Source organism: Ciona robusta, chromosome 8 (genome assembly GCF_009617815.1).
Source record: "Ciona robusta chromosome 8, ASM961781v2".
NCBI lineage: Eukaryota > Metazoa > Chordata > Ascidiacea > Phlebobranchia > Cionidae > Ciona > Ciona robusta.
The window spans coordinates 118,061-144,761 of record NC_143242.1 but is presented as its reverse complement, the minus strand read 5'-3'; the positions used below and the strand labels follow the sequence as shown (position 1 = coordinate 144,761).

The following is a 26,701-nucleotide window of genomic DNA, read 5'->3' as shown; positions in this document are numbered from 1 at the left end:
TAATCCAAACATTTGCTTTCAGATCAAAAACTTTGATTTCAGAGGCAAAACAAAATTTCACGCAATAAAATGATTAGAGTCCATGATTCTTTTGAATTTAAATGTAAATATGCTTTCTTTATACAAATGTGTTTTGACCTTAAATAAACAAATTGTGTTTTGACCTTAAATAAACGATATGCACTACAAGTAATCTAAAACCATTTTTAAGCACGGACGGGCGGGCAGGGCCGCGCCGAGCACTTTACGCGATTCTTCCGTTTGCGAATTGAAACCAAGTTAATGTTTATTTTCTCACCCGAATGTAACGATTAAGGTAAAAAAGTCCACTCGTACATATATTCTGTTCAGGACAACGATAAATCGACGCACATTAATTCCTAAAATCAATGAACTCAATAGCTACATTAACTCCACTGTCGCATGCCAGTAATACGAAATTCATGTCGCTTACGTAGTTGAATTGATATAATTTTTGTTAATCCTGCTCGAGATTAACAAATAAGCCATAACACAATTTCTATTTTTATTCGGCAAGCGACAACCTGAAGCTAAGTTAAATCGAAGCAGTTTCACTCTGAAGACTGACAGCAGGAAAGCTTTATCCACTGACTATAATTTCATCTTGCAGAAACGCGTATAGTTAAATTGATACAATGGAATAACGTGCGTTATTCTAGTCGCAATATGATGTATGGATCAATTCCTATTTTAAAGATGCTTACGACAACCTTGAAATATTTCAATTTAAAAAGCTTAACTCCAAAAAAATATGATATAAAAAGCCGTTTCCACAATAACGAAGTTGTACATTAACGAGATTCCCGACGTACGGAAAATGAAACCTATGCGACTCGAAGATGACACTTTATTTGAAACAAAATAGTTTTTTATACTACTTGACACGTTATAATTAAAAACCGATTCCAAACATCTTCATACTTTATTTGTAGTTGCATAAACCTCTTGGAATAATAACAATCGTATCCAGATCTAAATATTGATTTCAAACGCAAAAATTTATTCAAGCTAGTAAATGCATTCGAACCAAAAATTATTGCTTTCGAATCAACATTTTGACTTCAAATGCGAAAAGTCTTGAAACGAAAAATGCTTTGTAATCCAAACATTTGCTTTCAGATCAAAACTTTAAATCTTAAGAGCATTTTTTTTTATTGAATTAAATTGCTTTGTATTTGTAATGTTAGGTTTAGAATCAATATTTCCAAATGCAAAAAAAATCGGAATTAAAAAAATTTGCTTTCAGATCAAAATTTTGGCTTTAAAAGCAAAAATTATTCAACCGACAAAAAGGCATTGGGATTAAAAAATTGCTTTTGAATCGATATTTTGTGACAAATATAAATATTGCCTTTAAAAATAAATTTTGCATTGGATGATAATTTTGCCTCGAGTATGAAACATTTTACTTACTGGCGTCATCTAGTGTTGGAGGTAAAAATATTTTTTGCCATGCATTTTGCATTATGTTGATGGCAATTTTTTTTGCACGCGAGAGAAACGCTAGTTGCCTCGGAAGCAAAATATTGGCATATGAGGCAAAATTTTGCCTTATAAAGCAATTTTGAAAGCAAAAATTTTATAGCCCATTAGAAATGTACAGGTGAATATACCCATTATTACATACCGTTATCACAATTGTCAGATTAACACATCGGCTACATTTACACCGAATTGGGTTCAAGCTGTTTTCTTTATACGGAGACTTCTTTTTGAATTAAAGGACCTAAGTCAGATATTTTAAGGCATTCTATTTGAATAAGGTAAGCATCTGAGCTTTGGCTCAACTATATATAAATAAAAGAGTTCTGGACCTAAAATACTTGTTTGACCATTTATCGCGCTACACCGCACAACGTAAGAGCTATCGGACTTCACCATTATTACATACCGTTATCACATTTGTCAGACTAACACATCGGCTACATTTGCACCGAATTGGGTTCAAAGTGTTTTCTTTATACGGAGACTACTTTTCGAATTAAAGGACCTAAGTCAGATATTTTAAGGCATTCTATTTGAATAAGGTAAGAATCTGTATTGTGGCTACTCTACTCTCAGGTTCTCTTACCGAATAGAAACGACGTTCGCTGATATTCCTGTTTTTCTGCACCTTGACAAGTCGATCTACAACACCGGAAGCACCATACAGCTCTACAACACCGGAAGCACCAACAGCTCTACAACACCGGAAGCACCAACAACTCCACAACACCGCCACAACAACAACTCCTCGACACCGGAAGAACGGTCACCTCCACAAAACCGGACGACCTACCCAGTCTGTGGATATCGCCGTTGCGGTTGGATATACTTACTCCGACAATAAAGAAGACGTCGACCGACTTAGTATCGGAACAATACCGACGAACAACCGTCATAGATCCTCTCCACGTCTCTGCACAGATTCTTCGCATTAACTTCGAAGAACGTCGAGGCAACCGAGAACACAACTGGTAGATCATCACCCCTGCATTGAATCCGGTAAATTTGTGTTATTTCCTTGATATATAAATTTAAATAATTATTTTCGGCGAAACGGTAAAAATCGAACAATAACAAACAAACATGACAACCCAACAAACCCCGGAAATTGAAATAAAACTAGAGAGAACAATCATGGTCCAACTTACTGGTACGGTAGAGCAAATGAGTGTATCAGTCTTCATGGAACTCTTTGCCGAAGGAGCTCCACTTTTCCACATCGCAGATTTTGTCGAAGGAGTAATAATGGAAAGCTACAAAGAATGTACATTTCTTCTTACCCTGAAACAAGATGCATTAGGCACATCAATCCCCCAAATTTCGGACATAATTGAATACTTTGAAACCAATAACATCAGCTTCACTTCCGAAAACGGATCTACCATGAGAATTCGGGCAGAACTTCCGAGGGCTGAACTGGAAACAATCACCCTCCACCCAATACCATGTGATGTCCCAATGAAGAAGATTCAAGACCTGATAGCCAAACATAATTGGGGTAAAATTAAATCTCACCAATTTGGTCACCATCGAAATTTTCCGTCGATTAAAAATGGATGGATCAACCTAAGAATGTCCAAAATCAATAAAGGAAACATCCCACCGGTGATTAAGATTGGCGGCAGATGGGTAACTGTAACCCGCCCAGGAGAAGAAAACGCGCCTCTTTGCAACTATTGCAAACATAGAGGCCACCTCCAAAATAAATGCCCGAAAAAGGGATTTTGTACAATTTGTGAGTGTAGTGGCCATACAACACGTAATTGTCGTATGGTTGCGCCAAGGAAAAGGGCAGTCTTCCACTCAAACAAAGGCTCCACCAGAAACCTCGCCACCCAGTCATCAAACAAAACAACACCACAACGAATATTACACCAGGAAATTCAAACATCAACCCCGATCACCCAAACCGAACAACCGGAATGGCATGTGGTCAAACGCAAAAACCAACCACAAGAAAATATTGCAAGCAGCTGGTCTATTCAAACAGAAAATCACTACCGGGTATTGGAGCTATTTGAAAACTCAAGAGATGAGATATTCATAAATTCGGCCCCTGAGATGGAACTAGAAAACATAATCAAAAATGCCCAAATAGAGAGCGGAATCCCAATCTTAAAACAACAACAAAAAATGACGAGCACGACACAAGCAAAGAATACACCGAAAAAGAACAAGACATTAAAAGGCAAAACACAAGATGAGAGTAAATCCAAAACAAACCCAGTTCAATACAAAAAGTCCGATGATGTTCAACAAAAGGCCCAAAGAACCAAAGAAATCTCCACAGATTCAAACCAAAATACAAGCGAAACCATTGACCAGGAACAAGTAGAGAACATGGAACCAAGATCATCTTTAGAAGTGTCCTTAACCCATCCACCAACACCCACTCGTTATGAATGGCCAAGAATCTTGAGCCAACATGTGAACCACCGCACGCCAAAACGCCCCCGACAAGAACATGATGGAGCAAAACTACCCGAAACATGACACAGTTGTCAACATCATAGTACCAAAGTACCCAAAGCAATACCAACGATGACATGGACAAAATGGAAAAAACAGTGAAACAAGAGAACAATCTAGTTATTGGAACATTAAACATCAATGGATTAGAAGCAAAAACATCTAAAGTAGTAAATTATATGAAACATAATAATATTGACATTCTATGCGTGCAGGAAACACATAGGCTGAACCATGAAATTGAATCTAGTTTATTTGAAAATTTCGGGTTGGTTATTTACACGAACACAATAACCTGCGCATCGTCCGATCATCACTTTCGACACGGAACCGCCATAATTGTAAAAACTCACTTGTTAACGACGCACCAGATAACCCATAAAATACTCGCCGAAAACCGTATTCAATGCATAAAAATGCAAAGAAGAAACCAAACTATCGAGCTTTTCAACATATATTTACCCCCGGGCGAAAAACATAGAAGTACACGTAAAGAACTAATCGATAAGATTGAATCCGATTTGCCGGAGGCAAATTCAGGCCCTATCTACATTATGGGGGACTTTAACATGATCCTCTCACCCCTAGATAACATGAAATATTTTGATAAAAGAAATAAGATGGATAGAAAAACATGGAGCCGACTTGCAGACCGCTTTAACATAAAAGATGCTTTTCGATACCATAGAGGTGACCGATTAGAATATACCCGTATTACAGCCAACACGGCGTCGCGTATCGATAGAATTTACGGAAACCCAGAAGGACTAGAGATCCTGACCCACATAGAGCATAAGTTTAATTATATTTCGGATCATAACAACTGTCCTATCATATCTATATTAATCGAAAATAACAAGCGTTGGGGACCTTCGTTATATAAAATGAATAACTTGGTACTACAACATAAGAGCGTGAGCGAACATTTAACAATCATGTGGGAAATATGGAAAACACAGAAACGCAGGATACTTAACGTTCTGGATTGGTGGGAAATGGGAAAAGATATGCTTAAAAATATAGTCCAAACTACTTCGCAACAAATCAAAAAGGGGGAAAAAACAAGATACATAAACGCTGTAAAACAATTGGAGCACGGTACAATAAAAACAAGTCCCATCGACATGACGCTTAGTGAGCTTGAAACTCAACAAAATATAGATCTCTACGAAGCAAAAATTAATAAAGGAGCAATTATTCGGTCTAAAATTAGGGTAATAGGGGACGATGAAAAACCAACAAGAGATTTCTTTAGATTAGAAACAGATGCACAAAAGCGAGACGCAATATATATGGTAATTAACAAAAACGGTCAAGTAACGAAAACACCGCAAGAGACGGTAGACACAATTTTCACCTTTTACAACGAGCTATGGGGTAAAGACGAAATAATCGAAAATCAAGACACCTACCTCGAGAGAATACTGCCAATTAAGATTGATCAATCAGAGATAAAATTAATGACTGCACCCATCGGAGAATTAGAAATTCATAACGCCATACAAGAATTAAATAACGATAGTTCCCCAGGGGAAGATGGAATAACCACCAAGTTTTATAAACTAATGTGGCCTTGTATAAAACAAGACATGATAGAGTTATATAACAATATATTTCTTAAAAAAGTAATGCCCCTATCAATGAGAACAGCCATAATAAAATTAATATACAAAAAGGGACCCAAAAAAAATCTAAAAAATTGGAGACCGATTGCCCTTCTAAATACGGATTACAAAATTCTAAGCAAAATTATCAGTAAGCGTTTGGAATTAGCAATTGACAGAATAATTAGCCCCAACCAAAAATGCGCAATTAAAGGTAGAACTATAGATCATTGTCTGTACAATATCTCGGCTGCCATAAACGCTGCGAAACAAACAAACGGTGCCCTTACAGTAATGGCAATAGATTTTGAAAAAGCTTTCGATCGGGTAAATCACCGCTTTATATTCAAAATCTTGAAAAAACTTAACATACCAGAACAATTAATACAATGGATTAAGATTTTGTACACGCAAATTATTAGCAAAATTGAAATAAATGGAGCACTCACGAAAGACATCTACCTAAACAGAGGCATAAGGCAAGGATGTCCCTGCTCCATGCTTTTATTTCTAATTGGATTGGAAACCCTAACACAGAATATAAATGCGAACGTAAACGTAAAAGGGTACAAAATTGGTAAAATAGAATGTAAACTAGAACAATATGCAGATGACCTGACCCTACTCATTACGGAACCTGGCTCAATAATTCACGCAATGAACGAATTAAAAAAATATGAAACTTTCTCTGGACAACAAATTAACTTGAATAAAACCCAAATTATTACCAACGATAGAGAAATGGAAAGAACGGTGCTAGAAATATTTCCGGGCGAAGCCATACAGAAAACGATAAAAGTTTTAGGAATTTATTTTAGCATTAGCGAAAACTGCACCCAAAGTAACCTGGAAAAAGCAACAAAAACAATCAATTTTTTGTTGAAAAAACATCAACATAGAAAACTTACTCTAAAAGGAAGAGTTACTTTAATTAACGCTCTTATTATGCCACAAATCCTACAAATAAGTAAACACATTGTGATCCCAAAATGCTTTATAAACCAAATTCAAAACTTACTATATAGATTTTTGTGGTATCCAAGCAAGATTGAAAAAATTAAACGAATCAAATTAATTGCCCAACGTGAGGATGGCGGTCTACTCTTCCCGCAAATTAACATAAAAATTCTCGCCGCAAAAACAACCAGAATATACCACATCTCAAGACTAGAGAAAATAGAAAATCTATGGGAAGAATGGTTCCGTTATAATTTTGGACCTACAATGAAAAATCTCAATACACGTATCTATAGCAATTCGGCTCCAAACACAATTTACCCTGATCAAATCCATCAAGAAATTAGAACATCCTTACGTATTTTACAAAGGCATGATTTCGAATTGGTCTCCGGCAAAATTAAACCTATTTATACAGTGCTATTAAAAAACTTACTATTAAAATCCCATGCGAATCGAGAACTAAAATGGGATGTTATAACATTTAATCAGCGAAACAGTAAACATTACTTTACAAACATTGAACGCGACACTAATTACCGCATTGCCCACAACGCATTTTTATATGGAGACTTCTTTCGAACCAATAATTTTAATCCTTACTACGACGGAAAAATACAAATCCGATCATGTAAATTCTGCCGACAACAAACAGATAACATTAATCACGTGATTTTTAATTGCGATAATGCCCAACAAATAATAAAAGAAATGCAAGAACTTCTAGATAAAATTCAAGAAAATCCGCCAACTCTAACAAAAGACTTCATTTTTTCGAACATAAACTTAAATAAAAATGACATACTGGCAGCCAAAATGGTTATCACATATAAAATCACAATAATAAATGAAAAACGGAAACTTGACAAAGAAAACAAAAACATTTGGCATAATGAAAAATTTCAACGTAAAATATTATGGATTGTAAAAAAACGAATTCGTTCGCTTATTCAAACCAACATATTCAAATACGGCGTCGAAAAAAACATTAGTAAATTTTGGATTATCGAAAGATTATCACCAATTACTCACGTAAAGCTCCAGTCGCGGTATGTTACACAACCTCCCCAATCGTATGTAGAGTGCGTCTTGCAGATATCACTAGTATGACTTCATCCAATCACTTCTTGGCATTTAATGCATATTTCTACTTTTAATAGTTAATGTGCTATTCAATGATTAATTATGTTATTCAAAATATGCTTTAGTGTACCATTAGATTGTATTAACACTGCGCTTTTTTTTTTTTTTTTTTTTTTTTTTTTTTTTTTTTCTTTCGAATGACCCTCTGTTTATTCATTCTTTAATGTGTATAGTTTTTTCGCCCCACGCTGCAATGATGAGGAAATTGATTAATCCCCAAAACTAGTGTAAACTGTTTGTTACAATCACTTCTGAGCAGCTAAAAAAAAAAAAAAAAAAAAAAAAAAAACTGAGCTTTGGCTCAACTATATATAAATAAATGAGTTGTGGAACTAAAAAAAAAAAAAAAAAAAAAAAAAAAAAAAAAAAAAAAAAACTGAGCTTTGGCTCAACTATATATAAATAAAAGAGTTCTGGACCTAAAATACTTGTTTGACCATTTATCGCGCTACACCGCACAACGTTAGAGCAATCGGACTTTACTATTATTACATACCGTTATCACATTTGTAAGATTAACACATCGGCTACATTTGCACAGAATTGGGTTCAAGGTGTTTTTTTTATACAAAGACCACTTTTTGAATTGAAGCACCCAACTCAGACATTTTAAGGCATTCTATTTGAATAAGGTAAGCATCTGAGCTTTGGCTCAACTATATATAAATAAAAGAGTTCTGGACCTAAAATACTTGTTTGACCATTTATCTAAAATACTTGTTTGACCATTTATCGCGCTACACCGCACAACGTAAGAGCTATCAGACTTCACCATTATTACATACCGTTATCACATTTGTCAGACTAACACATCGGCTACATTTGCACAGAATTGGTTTCAAGGTGTTTTTTTTATACAAAGACCACTTTTTGAATTGAAGCACCCAACTCAGACATTTTAAGGCATTCTATTTGAATAAGGTAAGCATCTGAGCTTTGGCTCAACTATATATAAATAAATGAGTCCTGGACCTAAAATACTTGTTTCACCATTTATCGCGCTACACCGCACAACGTAAGAGCTATCAGACTTCACCATTATTACATACCGTTATCACATTTTGTCAGATTAACACATCGGCTACATTTACAGCGAATTGGGTTCAAGGTGTTTTCTTTTTACGAAGACTACTTTTTGAATTGAAGCACCCAACTCAGACATTTTAAGGCATTCTATTTGAATAAGGTAAGAATCTGAGCTTTGGCTCAACTATATATAAATAAAAGAGTTCTGGACCTAAAATACTTGTTTGACTATTTATCGCGCTACACCGCACAACGTAAGAGCTATCGGACTTTACCATTATTACATACCGTTATCACATTTGTCAGATTAACACATCGGCTACATTTGCAGCGAATTGGGTTCAAGGTGTTTTCTTTATACGAAGACTACTTTTTGAATTGAAGCACCCAACTCAGACATTTTAAGGCATTCTATTTGAATAAGGTAAGAATCTGAGCTTTGGCTCAACTATATATAAATAAAAGAGCTCTGGACCTAAAATACTTGTTTGATGATTAATCGCGCTACACCGCACAACGTAAGAGCTATCGGACTTTACCATTATTACATACCGTTATCACATTTGTCAGATTAACACATCGGCTACATTTACAGCGAATTGGGTAAAAGGTGTTTTCTTTATACGAAGACTACTTTTTGAATTGAAGCACACAACTCAGACATTTTTAGGCATTCTATTTGAATAAGGTAAGAATCTGAGCTTTGGCTCAACTATATATAATCAAAAGAGTTCTGGACCTGAAATACTTGTTTCATCTATTATCGCGCTACACCGCACAACGAAAGAGCTATCGGACTTTACCATTATTACATACCGTTATCACATTTGTCAGATTAACACATCGGCTACATTTGCACCGAATTGGGTTCAAGGTGTTTTCTTTATACGGAGACTTCTTTTTGAATTAAAGCACCTAAGTCAGACATTTTAAGGTATTCTATTTGAATAAGGTAAGAATCTGAGCTTTGGCTCAACTTTATATAAATAAATGAGTTCTGGAACTAAAATTTTTGTTTGACTGTTTATCGCGCTACACCGCACAACGTAAGAGCTATCGGACTTTACCATTATTACATACCGTTATCACATTTGTTAGATTAACACATCGGCTACATTTGCAGCGAATTGGGTTCAAGGTGTTTTCTTTATACGAAGACTACTTTTTGAATTGAAGCACACAACTCAGACATTTTTAGGCATTCTATTTGAATAAGGTAAGAATCTGAGCTTTGGCTCAACTATATATAAATAAAAGAGTTCTGGACCTAAAATGCTTGTTTGATCATTTATCGCGCTACACCGCACAACGTAGAGCTATCGGACTTTACCATTATTACATACCGTTATCACATTTTGTCAGATTAACACATCGGCTACATTTACAGCGAATTGGGTTCAAGGTGTTTTCTTTTTACGAAGACTACTTTTTGAATTGAAGCACCCAACTCAGACATTTTAAGGCATTCTATTTGAATAAGGTAAGAATCTGAGCTTTGGCTCAACTATATATAAATAAAAGAGTTCTGGACCTAAAATACTTGTTTGACTATTTATCGCGCTACACCGCACAACGTAAGAGCTATCGGACTTTACCATTATTACATACCGTTATCACATTTGTCAGATTAACACATCGGCTACATTTGCAGCGAATTGGGTTCAAGGTGTTTTCTTTATACGAAGACTACTTTTTGAATTGAAGCACCCAACTCAGACATTTTAAGGCATTCTATTTGAATAAGGTAAGAATCTGAGCTTTGGCTCAACTATATATAAATAAAAGAGCTCTGGACCTAAAATACTTGTTTGATGATTAATCGCGCTACACCGCACAACGTAAGAGCTATCGGACTTTACCATTATTACATACCGTTATCACATTTGTCAGATTAACACATCGGCTACATTTACAGCGAATTGGGTAAAAGGTGTTTTCTTTATACGAAGACTACTTTTTGAATTGAAGCACACAACTCAGACATTTTTAGGCATTCTATTTGAATAAGGTAAGAATCTGAGCTTTGGCTCAACTATATATAATCAAAAGAGTTCTGGACCTGAAATACTTGTTTCATCTATTATCGCGCTACACCGCACAACGAAAGAGCTATCGGACTTTACCATTATTACATACCGTTATCACATTTGTCAGATTAACACATCGGCTACATTTGCACCGAATTGGGTTCAAGGTGTTTTCTTTATACGGAGACTTCTTTTTGAATTAAAGCACCTAAGTCAGACATTTTAAGGTATTCTATTTGAATAAGGTAAGAATCTGAGCTTTGGCTCAACTTTATATAAATAAATGAGTTCTGGAACTAAAATTTTTGTTTGACTGTTTATCGCGCTACACCGCACAACGTAAGAGCTATCGGACTTTACCATTATTACATACCGTTATCACATTTGTTAGATTAACACATCGGCTACATTTGCAGCGAATTGGGTTCAAGGTGTTTTCTTTATACGAAGACTACTTTTTGAATTGAAGCACACAACTCAGACATTTTTAGGCATTCTATTTGAATAAGGTAAGAATCTGAGCTTTGGCTCAACTATATATAAATAAAAGAGTTCTGGACCTAAAATGCTTGTTTGATCATTTATCGCGCTACACCGCACAACGTAGAGCTATCGGACTTTACCATTATTACATACCGTTATCACATTTGTCAGATTAACACATCGGCTACATTTACAGCGAATTGGGTTAAAGGTGTTTTCTTTATACGAAGACTACTTTTTGAATTGAAGCACACAACTCAGACATTTTTAGGCATTCTATTTGAATAAGGTAAGAATCTGAGCTTTGGCTCAACTATATATAAATAAAAGAGTTCTGGACCTAAAATACTTGTTTGATGATTTATCGCGCTACACCGCACAACGTAAGAGCTATCGGACTTTACCATTATTACATACCGTTATCACATTTGTCAGATTAACACATCGGCTACATTTACAGCGAATTGGGTTAAAGGTGTTTTCTTTATACGAAGACTACTTTTTGAATTAAAGCACACAACTCAGACATTTTTAGGCATTTTATTTAAATAAGGTAAGAATCTGAGCTTAGGCTCAACTATATTTAAATAAAAAAGTTCTGGACCTAAAATACTTGTTTGATCATTTATCACGCAACACCGCACAACGTAAGAACTATCGGACTTTACCATTATTACATACCGTTATCACATTTGTCAGATTAACACATCGGCTTCATTTGCATCGAATTGGGTTCAAGGTGTTTTCTTTATACGAAGACTTCTTTTTGAATTAAAGCACCTAAGTCAGACATTTTAAGGTATTCTTTTTGAATAAGGTAAGAATCTGAGCTTTGGCTAAACTATATATATATAAAAGAGTTCTGGAACTAAAATTTTTGTTTGACTATTTACCGCGCTACACCGCACAACGTAAGAGCTATCGGACTTTACCATTCTTACATACCGTTATCACATTTGTCAGATTAACACATCGGCTACATTTGCAGCGAATTGGGTTCGAGGTGTTTTCTTTATACGAAGACTACTTTTTGAATTGAAGCACCCAACTCAGACATTTTAAGGCATTCTAGTTGAATAAGGTAAGAATCTGAGCTTTGGCTCAACTATATATAAATAAAAGAGTTCTGGACCTAAAATACTTGTTTGATCAATTATCGCGTTACACCGCACAACGTAAGAGCCATCGGACTTTACCATTATTACATACCGTTATCACAATTGTCAGATTAACACATCGGCTACATTTACACCGAATTGGGTTCAAGCTGTTTTCTTTATACGGAGACTTCTTTTTGAATTAAAGCACACAACTCAGACATTTTTAGGTATTCTATTTGAATAAGGTAAGAATCTGAGCTTAGGCTCAACTATATATAAATAAAAGAGTTCTGGACCTAAAATACTTGTTTGACTATTTATCGCGCTACACCGCACAACGTAAGAGCTATCGGACTTTACCATTATTACATACCGTTATCGCATATGTCAGATTAACACATCGGCTACATTTACAGCGAATTGGGTTAAAGGTGTTTTCTTTATACGAAGACTACTTTTTGAATTGAAGCACACAACTCAGACATTTTTAGGCATTCTATTTGAATAAGGTAAGAATCTGAGCTTTGGCTCAACTATATATAAATAAAAGAGTTCTGGACCTAAAATACTTGTTTGATCAATTATCGCCTTACACCGCACAACGTAAGAGCCATCGGACTTTACCATTATTACATACCGTTATCACAATTGTCAGATTAACACATCGGCTACATTTACACCGAATTGGGTTCAAGCTGTTTTCTTTATACGGAGACTTCTTTTTGAATTAAAGGACCTAAGTCAGATATTTTAAGGCATTCTATTTGAATAAGGTAAGCATCTGAGCTTTGGCTCAACTATATATAAATAAAAGAGTTCTGGACCTAAAATACTTGTTTGACCATTTATCGCGCTACACCGCACAACGTAAGAGCTATCGGACTTCACCATTATTACATACCGTTATCACATTTGTCAGACTAACACATCGGCTACATTTGCACCGAATTGGGTTCAAAGTGTTTTCTTTATACGGAGACTACTTTTCGAATTAAAGGACCTAAGTCAGATATTTTAAGGCATTCTATTTGAATAAGGTAAGCATCTGAGCTTTGGCTCAACTATATATAAATAAAAGAGTTCTGGACCTAAAATACTTGTTTGATGATTTATCGCGCTACACCGCACAACGTAAGAGCTATCGGACTTTACCATTATTACATACCGTTATCACATTTGTCAGATTAACACATCGGCTACATTTACAGCGAATTGGGTTAAAGGTGTTTTCTTTATACGAAGACTACTTTTTGAATTAAAGCACACAACTCAGACATTTTTAGGCATTTTATTTAAATAAGGTAAGAATCTGAGCTTAGGCTCAACTATATATAAATAAAAGAGTTCTGGTCCTAAAATACTTGTTTGATCAATTATCGCGTTACACCGCACAACGTAAGAGCCATCGGACTTTACCATTATTACATACCGTTATCACAATTGTCAGATTAACACATCGGCTACATTTACACCGAATTGGGTTCAAGCTGTTTTCTTTATACGGAGACTTCTTTTTGAATTAAAGCACACAACTCAGACATTTTTAGGTATTCTATTTGAATAAGGTAAGAATCTGAGCTTAGGCTCAACTATATATAAATAAAAGAGTTCTGGACCTAAAATACTTGTTTGACTATTTATCGCGCTACACCGCACAACGTAAGAGCTATCGGACTTTACCATTATTACATACCGTTATCGCATATGTCAGATTAACACATCGGCTACATTTGCACAGAATTGGGTTCAAGGTGTTTTTTTTATACAAAGACCACTTTTTGAATTGAAGCACCCAACTCAGACATTTTAAGGCATTCTATTTGAATAAGGTAAGCATCTGAGCTTTGGCTCAACTATATATAAATAAAAGAGTTCTGGACCTAAAATACTTGTTTGACCATTTATCTAAAATACTTGTTTGACCATTTATCGCGCTACACCGCACAACGTAAGAGCTATCAGACTTCACCATTATTACATACCGTTATCACATTTGTCAGACTAACACATCGGCTACATTTGCACAGAATTGGTTCCAAGGTGTTTTTTTTATACAAAGACCACTTTTTGAATTGAAGCACCCAACTCAGACATTTTAAGGCATTCTATTTGAATAAGGTAAGCATCTGAGCTTTGGCTCAACTATATATAAATAAATGAGTCCTGGACCTAAAATACTTGTTTCACCATTTATCGCGCTACACCGCACAACGTAAGAGCTATCAGACTTCACCATTATTACATACCGTTATCACATTTGTCAGATTAACACATCGGCTACATTTACAGCGAATTGGGTTAAAGGTGTTTTCTTTATACGAAGACTACTTTTTGAATTGAAGCACACAACTCAGACATTTTTAGGCATTCTATTTGAATAAGGTAAGAATCTGAGCTTTGGCTCAACTATATATAAATAAAAGAGTTCTGGACCTAAAATGCTTGTTTGATCATTTATCGCGCTACACCGCACAACGTAGAGCTATCGGACTTAACCATTATTACATACCGTTATCACATTTGTCAGATTAACACATCGGCTACATTTACAGCGAATTGGGTTAAAGGTGTTTTCTTTATACGAAGACTACTTTTTGAATTGAAGCACACAACTCAGACATTTTTAGGCATTCTATTTGAATAAGGTAAGAATCTGAGCTTTGGCTCAACTATATATAAATAAAAGAGTTCTGGACCTAAAATACTTGTTTGATGATTTATCGCGCTACACCGCACAACGTAAGAGCTATCGGACTTTACCATTATTACATACCGTTATCACATTTGTCAGATTAACACATCGGCTACATTTACAGCGAATTGGGTTAAAGGTGTTTTCTTTATACGAAGACTACTTTTTGAATTAAAGCACACAACTCAGACATTTTTAGGCATTTTATTTAAATAAGGTAAGAATCTGAGCTTAGGCTCAACTATATTTAAATAAAAAAGTTCTGGACCTAAAATACTTGTTTGATCATTTATCACGCAACACCGCACAACGTAAGAACTATCGGACTTTACCATTATTACATACCGTTATCACATTTGTCAGATTAACACATCGGCTTCATTTGCATCGAATTGGGTTCAAGGTGTTTTCTTTATACGAAGACTTCTTTTTGAATTAAAGCACCTAAGTCAGACATTTTAAGGTATTCTATTTGAATAAGGTAAGAATCTGAGCTTTGGCTAAACTATATATATATAAAAGAGTTCTGGAACTAAAATTTTTGTTTGACTATTTACCGCGCTACACCGCACAACGTAAGAGCTATCGGACTTTACCATTCTTACATACCGTTATCACATTTGTCAGATTAACACATCGGCTACATTTGCAGCGAATTGGGTTCGAGGTGTTTTCTTTATACGAAGACTACTTTTTGAATTGAAGCACCCAACTCAGACATTTTAAGGCATTCTAGTTGAATAAGGTAAGAATCTGAGCTTTGGCTCAACTATATATAAATAAAAGAGTTCTGGACCTAAAATACTTGTTTGATCAATTATCGCGTTACACCGCACAACGTAAGAGCCATCGGACTTTACCATTATTACATACCGTTATCACAATTGTCAGATTAACACATCGGCTACATTTACACCGAATTGGGTTCAAGCTGTTTTCTTTATACGGAGACTTCTTTTTGAATTAAAGCACACAACTCAGACATTTTTAGGTATTCTATTTGAATAAGGTAAGAATCTGAGCTTAGGCTCAACTATATATAAATAAAAGAGTTCTGGACCTAAAATACTTGTTTGACTATTTATCGCGCTACACCGCACAACGTAAGAGCTATCGGACTTTACCATTATTACATACCGTTATCACATTTGTTAGATTAACACATCGGCTACATTTGCAGCGAATTGGGTTCAACGTGTTTACTTTATACGAAGACTACTTTTTGAATTGAAGCACACAACTCAGACATTTTTAGGCATTCTATTTGAATAAGGTAAGAATCTGAGCTTAGGCTCAACTATATATAAATAAAAGAGTTCTGGACCTAAAATGCTTGTTTGATCATTTATCGCGCTACACCGCACAACGAAAGAGCTATCAGACTTTACCATTATTACATACCGTTATCGCATATGTCAGATTAACACATCGGCTACATTTACAGCGAATTGGGTTAAAGGTGTTTTCTTTATACGAAGACTACTTTTTGAATTGAAGCACACAACTCAGACATTTTTAGGCATTCTATTTGAATAAGGTAAGAATCTGAGCTTTGGCTCAACTATATATAAATAAAAGAGTTCTGGACCTAAAATACTTGTTTGATCAATTATCGCCTTACACCGCACAACGTAAGAGCCATCGGACTTTACCATTATTACATACCGTTATCACAATTGTCAGATTAACACATCGGCTACATTTACACCGAATTGGGTTCAAGCTGTTTTCTTTATACGGAGACTTCTTTTTGAATTAAAGGACCTAAGTCAGATATTTTAAGGCATTCTATTTGAATAAGGTAAGCATCTGAGCTTTGGCTCAACTATATATAAATAAAAGAGTTCTGGACCTAAAATACTTGTTTGACCATTTATCGCGCTACACCGCACAACGTAAGAGCTATCGGACTTCACCATTATTACATACCGTTATCACATTTGTCAGACTAACACATCGGCTACATTTGCACCGAATTGGGTTCAAAGTGTTTTCTTTATACGGAGACTACTTTTCGAATTAAAGGACCTAAGTCAGATATTTTAAGGCATTCTATTTGAATAAGGTAAGCATCTGAGCTTTGGCTCAACTATATATAAATAAAAGAGTTCTGGACCTAAAATACTTGTTTGACCATTTATCGCGCTACACCGCACAACGTTAGAGCAATCGGACTTTACTATTATTACATACCGTTATCACATTTGTAAGATTAACACATCGGCTACATTTGCACAGAATTGGGTTCAAGGTGTTTTTTTTTATACAAAGACCACTTTTTGAATTGAAGCACCCAACTCAGACATTTTAAGGCATTCTATTTGAATAAGGTAAGCATCTGAGCTTTGGCTCAACTATATATAAATAAAAGAGTTCTGGACCTAAAATACTTGTTTGACCATTTATCTAAAATACTTGTTTGACCATTTATCGCGCTACACCGCACAACGTAAGAGCTATCAGACTTCACCATTATTACATACCGTTATCACATTTGTCAGACTAACACATCGGCTACATTTGCACAGAATTGGTTTCAAGGTGTTTTTTTTATACAAAGACCACTTTTTGAATTGAAGCACCCAACTCAGACATTTTAAGGCATTCTATTTGAATAAGGTAAGCATCTGAGCTTTGGCTCAACTATATATAAATAAATGAGTCCTGGACCTAAAATACTTGTTTCACCATTTATCGCGCTACACCGCACAACGTAAGAGCTATCAGACTTCACCATTATTACATACCGTTATCACATTTTGTCAGATTAACACATCGGCTACATTTACAGCGAATTGGGTTCAAGGTGTTTTCTTTTTACGAAGACTACTTTTTGAATTGAAGCACCCAACTCAGACATTTTAAGGCATTCTATTTGAATAAGGTAAGAATCTGAGCTTTGGCTCAACTATATATAAATAAAAGAGTTCTGGACCTAAAATACTTGTTTGACTATTTATCGCGCTACACCGCACAACGTAAGAGCTATCGGACTTTACCATTATTACATACCGTTATCACATTTGTCAGATTAACACATCGGCTACATTTGCAGCGAATTGGGTTCAAGGTGTTTTCTTTATACGAAGACTACTTTTTGAATTGAAGCACCCAACTCAGACATTTTAAGGCATTCTATTTGAATAAGGTAAGAATCTGAGCTTTGGCTCAACTATATATAAATAAAAGAGCTCTGGACCTAAAATACTTGTTTGATGATTAATCGCGCTACACCGCACAACGTAAGAGCTATCGGACTTTACCATTATTACATACCGTTATCACATTTGTCAGATTAACACATCGGCTACATTTACAGCGAATTGGGTTAAAGGTGTTTTCTTTATACGAAGACTACTTTTTGAATTGAAGCACACAACTCAGACATTTTTAGGCATTCTATTTGAATAAGGTAAGAATCTGAGCTTTGGCTCAACTATATATAATCAAAAGAGTTCTGGACCTGAAATACTTGTTTCATCTATTATCGCGCTACACCGCACAACGAAAGAGCTATCGGACTTTACCATTATTACATACCGTTATCACATTTGTCAGATTAACACATCGGCTACATTTGCACCGAATTGGGTTCAAGGTGTTTTCTTTATACGGAGACTTCTTTTTGAATTAAAGCACCTAAGTCAGACATTTTAAGGTATTCTATTTGAATAAGGTAAGAATCTGAGCTTTGGCTCAACTTATATAAATAAATGAGTTCTGGAACTAAAATTTTTGTTTGACTGTTTATCGCGCTACACCGCACAACGTAAGAGCTATCGGACTTTACCATTATTACATACCGTTATCACATTTGTTAGATTAACACATCGGCTACATTTGCAGCGAATTGGGTTCAAGGTGTTTTCTTTATACGAAGACTACTTTTTGAATTGAAGCACACAACTCAGACATTTTTAGGCATTCTATTTGAATAAGGTAAGAATCTGAGCTTTGGCTCAACTATATATAAATAAAAGAGTTCTGGACCTAAAATGCTTGTTTGATCATTTATCGCGCTACACCGCACAACGTAGAGCTATCGGACTTTACCATTATTACATACCGTTATCACATTTGTCAGATTAACACATCGGCTACATTTACAGCGAATTGGGTTAAAGGTGTTTTCTTTATACGAAGACTACTTTTTGAATTGAAGCACACAACTCAGACATTTTTAGGCATTCTATTTGAATAAGGTAAGAATCTGAGCTTTGGCTCAACTATATATAAATAAAAGAGTTCTGGACCTAAAATACTTGTTTGATGATTTATCGCGCTACACCGCACAACGTAAGAGCTATCGGACTTTACCATTATTACATACCGTTATCACATTTGTCAGATTAACACATCGGCTACATTTACAGCGAATTGGGTTAAAGGTGTTTTCTTTATACGAAGACTACTTTTTGAATTAAAGCACACAACTCAGACATTTTTAGGCATTTTATTTAAATAAGGTAAGAATCTGAGCTTAGGCTCAACTATATTTAAATAAAAAAGTTCTGGACCTAAAATACTTGTTTGATGATTTATCGCGCTACACCGCACAACGTAAGAGCTATCGGACTTTACCATTATTACATACCGTTATCACATTTGTCAGATTAACACATCGGCTACATTTACAGCGAATTGGGTTAAAGGTGTTTTCTTTATACGAAGACTACTTTTTGAATTGAAGCACACAACTCAGACATTTTTAGGCATTCTATTTGAATAAGGTAAGAATCTGAGCTTTGGCTCAACTATATATAATCAAAAGAGTTCTGGACCTGAAATACTTGTTTCATCTATTATCGCGCTACACCGCACAACGAAAGAGCTATCGGACTTTACCATTATTACATACCGTTATCACATTTGTCAGATTAACACATCGGCTACATTTGCACCGAATTGGGTTCAAGGTGTTTTCTTTATACGGAGACTTCTTTTTGAATTAAAGCACCTAAGTCAGACATTTTAAGGTATTCTATTTGAATAAGGTAAGAATCTGAGCTTTGGCTCAACTTTATATAAATAAATGAGTTCTGGAACTAAAATTTTTGTTTGACTGTTTATCGCGCTACACCGCACAACGTAAGAGCTATCGGACTTTACCATTATTACATACCGTTATCACATTTGTTAGATTAACACATCGGCTACATTTGCAGCGAATTGGGTTCAAGGTGTTTTCTTTATACGAAGACTACTTTTTGAATTGAAGCACACAACTCAGACATTTTTAGGCATTCTATTTGAATAAGGTAAGAATCTGAGCTTTGGCTCAACTATATATAAATAAAAGAGTTCTGGACCTAAAATGCTTGTTTGATCATTTATCGCGCTACACCGCACAACGTAGAGCTATCGGACTTTACCATTATTACATACCGTTATCACATTTGTCAGATTAACACATCGGCTACATTTACAGCGAATTGGGTTAAAGGTGTTTTCTTTATACGAAGACTACTTTTTGAATTGAAGCACACAACTCAGACATTTTAGGCATTCTATTTGAATAAGGTAAGAATCTGAGCTTTGGCTCAACTATATATAAATAAAAGAGTTCTGGACCTAAAATACTTGTTTGATGATTTATCGCGCTACACCGCACAACGTAAGAGCTATCGGACTTTACCATTATTACATACCGTTATCACATTTGTCAGATTAACACATCGGCTACATTTACAGCGAATTGGGTTAAAGGTGTTTTCTTTATACGAAGACTACTTTTTGAATTAAAGCACACAACTCAGACATTTTTAGGCATTTTATTTAAATAAGGTAAGAATCTGAGCTTAGGCTCAACTATATTTAAATAAAAAAGTTCTGGACCTAAAATACTTGTTTGATCATTTATCACGCAACACCGCACAACGTAAGAACTATCGGACTTTACCATTATTACATACCGTTATCACATTTGTCAGATTAACACATCGGCTTCATTTGCATCGAATTGGGTTCAAGGTGTTTTCTTTATACGAAGACTTCTTTTTGAATTAAAGCACCTAAGTCAGACATTTTAAGGTATTCTATTTGGATAAGGTAAGAATCTGAGCTTTGGCTAAACTATATATATATAAAAGAGTTCTGGAACTAAAATTTTTGTTTGACTATTTACCGCGCTACACCGCACAACGTAAGAGCTATCGGACTTTACCATTCTTACATACCGTTATCACATTTGTCAGATTAACACATCGGCTACATTTGCAGCGAATTGGGTTCGAGGTGTTTTCTTTATACGAAGACTACTTTTTGAATTGAAGCACCCAACTCAGACATTTTAAGGCATTCTAGTTGAATAAGGTAAGAATCTGAGCTTTGGCTCAACTATATATAAATAAAAGAGTTCTGGTCCTAAAATACTTGTTTGATCAATTATCGCGTTACACCGCACAACGTAAGAGCCATCGGACTTTACCATTATTACATACCGTTATCACAATTGTCAGATTAACACATCGGCTACATTTACACCGAATTGGGTTCAAGCTGTTTTCTTTATACGGAGACTTCTTTTTGAATTAAAGCACACAACTCAGACATTTTTAGGTATTCTATTTGAATAAGGTAAGAATCTGAGCTTAGGCTCAACTATATATAAATAAAAGAGTTCTGGACCTAAAATACTTGTTTGACTATTTATCGCGCTACACCGCACAACGTAAGAGCTATCGGACTTTACCATTATTACATACCGTTATCGCATATGTCAGATTAACACATCGGCTACATTTACAGCGAATTGGGTTAAAGGTGTTTTCTTTATACGAAGACTACTTTTTGAATTGAAGCACACAACTCAGACATTTTTAGGCATTCTATTTGAATAAGGTAAGAATCTGAGCTTTGGCTCAACTATATATAAATAAAAGAGTTCTGGACCTAAAATACTTGTTTGATCAATTATCGCCTTACACCGCACAACGTAAGAGCCATCGGACTTTACCATTATTACATACCGTTATCACAATTGTCAGATTAACACATCGGCTACATTTACACCGAATTGGGTTCAAGCTGTTTTCTTTATACGGAGACTTCTTTTTGAATTAAAGGACCTAAGTCAGATATTTTAAGGCATTCTATTTGAATAAGGTAAGCATCTGAGCTTTGGCTCAACTATATATAAATAAAAGAGTTCTGGACCTAAAATACTTGTTTGACCATTTATCGCGCTACACCGCACAACGTAAGAGCTATCGGACTTCACCATTATTACATACCGTTATCACATTTGTCAGACTAACACATCGGCTACATTTGCACCGAATTGGGTTCAATGTGTTTTCTTTATACGGAGACTACTTTTCGAATTAAAGGACCTAAGTCAGATATTTTAAGGCATTCTATTTGAATAAGGTAAGCATCTGAGCTTTGGCTCAACTATATATAAATAAAAGAGTTCTGGACCTAAAATACTTGTTTGACCATTTATCGCGCTACACCGCACAACGTTAGAGCAATCGGACTTTACTATTATTACATACCGTTATCACATTTGTAAGATTAACACATCGGCTACATTTGCACAGAATTGGGTTCAAGGTGTTTTTTTTATACAAAGACCACTTTTTGAATTGAAGCACCCAACTCAGACATTTTAAGGCATTCTATTTGAATAAGGTAAGCATCTGAGCTTTGGCTCAACTATATATAAATAAAAGAGTTCTGGACCTAAAATACTTGTTTGACCATTTATCTAAAATACTTGTTTGACCATTTATCGCGCTACACCGCACAACGTAAGAGCTATCAGACTTCACCATTATTACATACCGTTATCACATTTGTCAGACTAACACATCGGCTACATTTGCACAGAATTGGTTTCAAGGTGTTTTTTTTATACAAAGACCACTTTTTGAATTGAAGCACCCAACTCAGACATTTTAAGGCATTCTATTTGAATAAGGTAAGCATCTGAGCTTTGGCTCAACTATATATAAATAAATGAGTCCTGGACCTAAAATACTTGTTTCACCATTTATCGCGCTACACCGCACAACGTAAGAGCTATCAGACTTCACCATTATTACATACCGTTATCACATTTGTCAGATTAACACATCGGCTACATTTACAGCGAATTGGGTTAAAGGTGTTTTCTTTATACGAAGACTACTTTTTGAATTGAAGCACACAACTCAGACATTTTTAGGCATTCTATTTGAATAAGGTAAGAATCTGAGCTTTAGCTCAACTATATATAAATAAAAGAGTTCTGGACCTAAAATACTTGTTTGACCATTTATCGCGCTACACCGCACAACGTTAGAGCAATCGGACTTTACTATTATTACATACCGTTATCACATTTGTAAGATTAACACATCGGCTACATTTGCACAGAATTGGGTTCAAGGTGTTTTTTTTATACAAAGACCACTTTTTGAATTGAAGCACCCAACTCAGACATTTTAAGGCATTCTATTTGAATAAGGTAAGCATCTGAGCTTTGGCTCAACTATATATAAATAAAAGAGTTCTGGACCTAAAATACTTGTTTGACCTAAAATACTTGTTTGACCATTTATCGCGCTACACCGCACAACGTAAGAGCTATCAGACTTCACCATTATTACATACCGTTATCACATTTGTCAGACTAACACATCGGCTACATTTGCACAGAATTGGTTTCAAGGTGTTTTTTTATACAAAGACCACTTTTTGAATTGAAGCACCCAACTCAGACATTTTAAGGCATTCTATTTGAATAAGGTAAGCATCTGAGCTTTGGCTCAACTATATATAAATAAATGAGTCCTGGACCTAAAATACTTGTTTCACCATTTATCGCGCTACACCGCACAACGTAAGAGCTATCAGACTTCACCATTATTACATACCGTTATCACATTTGTCAGATTAACACATCGGCTACATTTACAGCGAATTGGGTTAAAGGTGTTTTCTTTATACGAAGACTACTTTTTGAATTGAAGCACACAACTCAGACATTTTTAGGCATTCTATTTGAATAAGGTAAGAATCTGAGCTTTAGCTCAACTATATATAAATAAAAGAGTTCTGGACCTAAAATACTTGCTTGATCATTTATCGCGCTACACCGTACAACGTAAGAGCTATCGGACTTTACCATTATTACATACCGTTATCACATTTTGTCAGATTAACACATCGGCTACATTTACAGCGAATTGGGTTCAAGGTGTTTTCTTTTTACGAAGACTACTTTTTGAATTGAAGCACCCAACTCAGACATTTTAAGGCATTCTATTTGAATAAGGTAAAAATCTGAGCTTTGGCTCAACTATATATAAATAAAAGAGTTCTGGACCTAAAATACTTGTTTGACTATTTATCGCGCTACACCGCACAACGTAAGAGCTATCGGACTTTACCATTATTACATACCGTTATCACATTTGTCAGATTAACACATCGGCTACATTTACAGCGAATTGGGTTAAAGGTGTTTTCTTTATACGAAGACTACTTTTTGAATTGAAGCACACAACTCAGACATTTTTAGGCATTCTATTTGAATAAGGTAAGAATCTGAGCTTTGGCTCAACTATATATAATCAAAAGAGTTCTGGACCTGAAATACTTGTTTCATCTATTATCGCGCTACACCGCACAACGAAAGAGCTATCGGACTTTACCATTATTACATACCGTTATCACATTTGTCAGATTAACACATCGGCTACATTTGCACCGAATTGGGTTCAAGGTGTTTTCTTTATACGGAGACTTCTTTTTGAATTAAGCACCTAAGTCAGACATTTTAAGGTTCTATTTGAATAAGGTAAGAATCTGAGCTTTGGCTCAACTTTATATAAATAAATGAGTTCTGGAACTAAAATTTGTTTGACTGTTTATCGCGCTACACCGCACAACGTAAGAGCTATCGGACTTTACCATTATTACATACCGTTATCACATTTGTTAGATTAACACATCGGCTACATTTGCAGCGAATTGGGTTCAAGGTGTTTTCTTTATACGAAGACTACTTTTTGAATTGAAGCACACAACTCAGACATTTTAAGGCATTCTATTTGAATAAGGTAAGAATCTGAGCTTTGGCTCAACTATATATAAATAAAAGAGTTCTGGACCTAAAATACTTGTTTGATCAATTATCGCGTTACACCGCACAACGTAAGAGCCATCGGACTTTACCATTATTACATACCGTTATCACAATTGTCAGATTAACACATCGGCTACATTTACACCGAATTGGGTTCAAGCTGTCTTCTTTATACAGAGACTTCTTTTTGAATTAAAGCACACAACTCAGACATTTTTAGGTATTCTATTTGAATAAGGTAAGAATCTGTATTGTGGCTACTCTACTCTCAGGTTCTCTTACCGAATAGAAACGTCACGTGTTCCTGCAACTACTGATCATCGAAACCTGCACTCTACCGACAACAACGCCTGGATTCTACTACCTGCTCTGGATCACCTGCTCTGCACCACCTGCTCTGCACTACCTGCCCTGCACCACCTGCTCTGCACCACCTGCTCTGCACCACCACAACCCGCTGGACTACCTGCTCTACACCACTTTGATCATCTGGACCACCTGCTCTGCACCACTCTGTCCTACTGAACCACCTGTAACCCTGACCTGCTGCAACGTACTGCTCACACCACCGACCCGCAACAAAGCGTTGATCTACGGTTGAACAACTGCAATCCTTCACGTTCTAACTTAAAGTTGGAACCTCAGGTGACTGTGATCACTATAGTAACTGGGTTAGCCATTCTATTGTAAATACTAAATTATTTGCCATTGTTATAGTCTTACCCTAACTTTCTGTGTTAGTATATGTAACTTTCGCCCCTTAGTCTAAAATCGCGATCAGAGCGCATTAAATAGCCTGTGAGTCTCCGGTAAACCGCCGCGCACACGCAATCCGCCCAATAATATTACCTTTTTTAAACCCTGTACACCTACTGCTGAGACTTCAATGGCAACCACAACACCTGAATTCGAGATCGAGCTGAAACGAACCGTTATGGTGCAACTCACCGGAACTGTTGAACACATGAGCGTTTCAGTGTTTATGGAGCTGTTCGCTGAGGCGCTCCCCTGTCACATATCGCCGACTCCGTCGAAGGAGTCATCATGGAGAGCTTCAAGGAGTGTACTTTTCTCCTCACCTTAAAAGAAGAAGCGTTAGGTTCTCAAATTCCATCCATCCCTGCAATCATCAAATATTTCGACGAAAACAATATAAGCTTCACTTCAGAAAACGGATCAACAATGAGAATTAGAGCAGAATTACCAAGATCGGAACTGGAATCAATCACGCTTCACCCGATACCGTGCGACATCCCTATAACAAAAATTAAGGAGATAGTCAACAACTGCAAATGGGGAGAAATTAAATCTTTCCAATATGGCCACCATCGCAACTTCCCTTCCATCAAGAACGGGTGGATTAATTTGCGAATGAGCACCATCATCAGGAGAAACATCCCGCCTGTTATCAAAATCGGAGGCAGATGGATAACGGTGACTAGACCTGGCGAAGAGAACTCCCCGTTATGTAACTACTGCAAACATCGCGGGCACCTACAAAACAAATGCCCCAGAAAGGGATACTGCACTAACTGTAATTGTAGCGGACACCCTACAAGGAACTGTCGCTCAATTGCACCACGGAAACGAGCGGTATTTACAACAGCCTCAAAAACAACAAG

The 26,701-nt window shown here is 35.9% G+C and overlaps 2 long non-coding RNA genes across 2 annotated transcripts in view; both read right to left on the bottom strand.

The window, feature by feature from the left end:
- Window positions 1–8,010: 8,010 nt before the first annotated feature.
- Window positions 8,011–26,701, bottom strand: part of LOC149731960 (uncharacterized) — a 45,059-nt gene continuing 26,368 nt past the window's right edge. Inside the window, exon 2 of the long non-coding RNA XR_016385496.1 lies at window positions 8,011–8,055. This is a non-coding gene — a long non-coding RNA (uncharacterized LOC149731960). The remainder of the gene's footprint in view (window positions 8,056–26,701) is intronic.
- On the bottom strand, window positions 25,436–26,073 carry LOC149731962 (uncharacterized). The gene is made up of 2 exons (XR_016385499.1): window positions 25,514–26,073; window positions 25,436–25,471 (listed from the first exon to the last, which is right to left on the bottom strand). It is a non-coding gene; the product is annotated as an uncharacterized LOC149731962 (long non-coding RNA).